Source organism: Protobothrops mucrosquamatus, unplaced genomic scaffold (assembly GCF_001527695.2).
Source record: "Protobothrops mucrosquamatus isolate PMUCROS unplaced genomic scaffold, P.Mucros_1.0 scaffold9068, whole genome shotgun sequence".
NCBI classification, from domain to species: Eukaryota; Metazoa; Chordata; class Lepidosauria; order Squamata; family Viperidae; genus Protobothrops; species Protobothrops mucrosquamatus.
This window is the reverse complement of record NW_015394860.1, coordinates 17,448-20,810: the sequence shown is the minus strand read 5'-3', so window position 1 is coordinate 20,810 and position 3,363 is coordinate 17,448. Positions and strand designations below refer to the sequence as shown.

General features: G+C 46.3%; 1 pseudogene; it reads right to left on the bottom strand.

Annotated features, from left to right (window-relative positions):
• The window catches only part of LOC107300909, a 23,112-nt pseudogene that overhangs the window by 6,696 nt on the left and 13,053 nt on the right, over positions 1 to 3,363 (bottom strand).

Below are 3,363 nucleotides of genomic sequence, written 5' to 3'. Positions count from 1 at the left end.
CCACCCTGGAAACACTGAGGGAACGGCCCCTACTGCCTGGGCCCTGGCCTAGACTGGCCGGGAGTCAATGTACAATTTTGTGGTGGCCATCTATGCTGAAACGCATTCAGTCTTAGCTCCACAAGGCCGTCTGGAAACAGCGAGGAACCAGCCCCTGCCATGTTGGCCCCGCCCCCTGGGTGCATGCTGGGGAGGTGTCACCCTTTGTGAGGAATGAAGAAATGCACCATCGCCTGGAAGTGGCCAGCAAATGGCCCTCGCCTACTTCACATATCCCACTTGATGGGCTTGGCGGAGGGGTTTCAGCAGGCACTGAGGCTCCTCCAGTGGCCATGGCTTGGCACTTGCCCCGGTCCCACCCCCTTCTGCCAGAGACCCTCAGATCGGTCCCACTCCTGCCCAGGCCCCCACAGGCACCCTTGATGCAAACGATGTAGAGCTGGCCATGCCCCCCCAATAGGCCACACCCACTCCACCCACACTCACCTAGTAGGCCACACCCACCTGCCCCCCCCACAGGAAAACGCAATGCTGGTGCAGCCCTCAATGAAATTGACATCCCTGTGTTAGATTGCATGTTTTCCAGTCGCTAGTGTTGTGTTAGAGCTCCACCTAGTGACGTAAGCCTGAAAATACGCTCACTCTGTCTCTGGCATTTCTAAGATGTTTTAATTAAGAGTTGTTTTCTTCTCTTAGTGACCACATCCATAACTTTTCTCCAGGACCATCTAGCCCTCGTCTCTCCTTCGGGGTTTCGCAGGGACCACCCCAACCTATCCAAAGCGCCTAAAGCGAATACATTATTCCCCACCCCTGATTACATCTCTCATTGTTCGAATTCTATCTCCCTCTGCCCTTATTTACAAATTACCTTTTAGGGCTACTAGTTCCTAGGTAGGTTGTCTGTAGAGCAGGGGGAGGCAACCTTGGCTCTTTTATGACTCCTGAGCCAGTTCTGGCAGTTGAAGTCCACGAGTCATAAAAGAACCAAGGTTGCCTACCTCTGCTCTAGAGTAACTATCGTATCAGCAAATTCTGGTTAAGACCGGTTTCTAGCCTAGCAGAGGCCTTCCTACATACAATTCTCAAGCTTCAGGGAGACTCGTGAAATTAGAAATATGTGCAATGTATTTTCTTCACAGGCTAGCAGGTCTTCTTACCGTTCTGTAAAAACAATAGGCCTTTCCCCCCAGAAATCCCTTTTTCTTGTCATACTGTCTATTGATTTTTACATTCATATTTCTCAAATTGTTGCAACATTTTTCCAACCTCTTAACTCTCGTCTTTCATTTTCCATCCAATCATAGTCTTTACAACAAACCGTTATTATTGGTCTACACTGCAAACAACAACAAATTGGCATTTGTTAGGGATTCAATCATTGAGTCCTTTCAAGGGATTCCAACCATCCTTCCCTCTGGCCCTAGCCTTTTGTTGTAATTTATTGATTTGTTCATGATGTTTGCAATGATTTCAGAATAATCAGGCACATCTTAGCTAGTATGATCTACCCAAGCACAACAACTATAATCAATTCGCTCTGCACATGGCCCTCACATCACAGAAGCTGCTAAATTCTCTATTTCTAATTGTTGTCTTAACAACGTAGTCCTTAATATTTTTAATTCTTCACTTAAAATTATATCACTGAGGCTCAGAGCACTGTTTTTGGCGCCACTCGGTTTCCCACCCCACCTCCGCCAGGCTGATCTGGTGGGCGGGATTGCCTTTCGCCTTCCCCGCCGCTACATTGGCAACTGATGCTGCCCTCCTAAGAGGCAGCGTGGCGATTGGACAGCGGCCACGCTACGAATGGGAACAGGCCATCCCCCAAACCTTTCCCACAATCTGGGCACTCATATGGTTTCTCTTCTGCGTGAGTCCTCTTGTGTCTTACCATATTAGTGTTCATGCTAAATCTTTCGTCACATTGGGTCATCTGGTAGAGCTTCTCTCCTATATGGGTCCTTCCATGAACCATAAGGGAGCTACTCTGAGTATTTGCTCCCTTTTCTCTGATGAGAAAGGAGAAGAGTTTTCAAACTTCGTGCAGGAAGTAGAAAAGGTTTTGGGTGATGGTTTGTCATGCATTTTAATGCTGCTTCTCATTCTCTGTTGTGCAGAGTGCTCTTCGTGGCATCCTCCTTATCTGTAAGATTCATATTAATGGGTTAGTTTCATTATTGTTTAACAAATGGGTACAGGACGTGTGAAAGCAGCAAAAAAAATAACGTATATTACCATGAAAACATCAAAATTCTAGTTTAACCTCTAACTGTCAATGCTGCTAACACAGGATGTTTCCGCTCTGACAACTGATGAAAATGCAGCCATTTTCTCTATTCCTTTAACATGCTTTTTCTTACTTTAGAAATTAGATGCAGCAGAGAGGGGGGGATTGGAATGTAAGCTCAGCTAGCCATAACAACAACACTGCTGTGGAAATCCAAGGACAAGTTGATAACGTTTTGGCGGGCTGTGGAGAAAGCCCGTGCTTTAAGCCAGGGCTTTTCAACCAGTGGTACGCTAACCACCTGTGGTACTTTGCCACATGGCAGGTGGTACGCAACTGCTAGTCAAGTGTAGCAGGGGAGGGGAATGAGTCTAAGCAGCCTGAGGGAGAGGCAGCTGCATTAACATTGAACCTCAACTGTTTACTTTTCCATAATATTATAAAATAGCCATTTCTATAACAACAAATGAATCTAATAAGTAAAACCCAAAATCCCCCCCCCTTTTTTTAGTCATCAAGTTTTTGACACCTTGCTAAGCACTGGTGGTACTCAAATAAATGTCTGTGGTGTGTCAGCTGTGGTGGGGTGCCTGAGATGCAGCAGGCTCTTAAGGTAGCCGTGTTCATTTGTCCCATTCCATTCGGGCCAGTTCCTCCTCGATCCCAGTGGGAGCAAGATAGAAAAACTTGTGTGTTTGTGGGTGCGTGTGGGCACTCGGACTGGATTAATGAATGAATGGACAGAAAGAGAGAAAGGGAGAGAGAGAAAATCAAAAAAAAAGAGAAAGAGAGTGAGAGAGAAAGAGAGAGGAGGTGAGAGAAAAAGAAAGAGGGAGAGAGAAAGAGAGAGTGAGGGAGAGGAGAGAAAGAGAGAGGGATGGAGAGGAAAGAAAGAGAAAGAGGGAGAGGAAAGAGGAAAGAGAGAGAAAGAGGAAAGAGAGAGAGAGAGAGAAAGAGTGGGGAGAAAGAGGGAGGGAGAGAGAGAGGGAGAGGAAAGAAAGCGAGGAGAGGAAAGAGAGAAAGAGAGGGAGAGGAAAGAGAAAGGTAGAGGAAAGAGAGAAAGAAGAAGAAGAAGAAGAAGAAGAAGAAGAAGAAGAAGAAGAAGAAGAAGAAGAAGAAGAAGAAGAAGA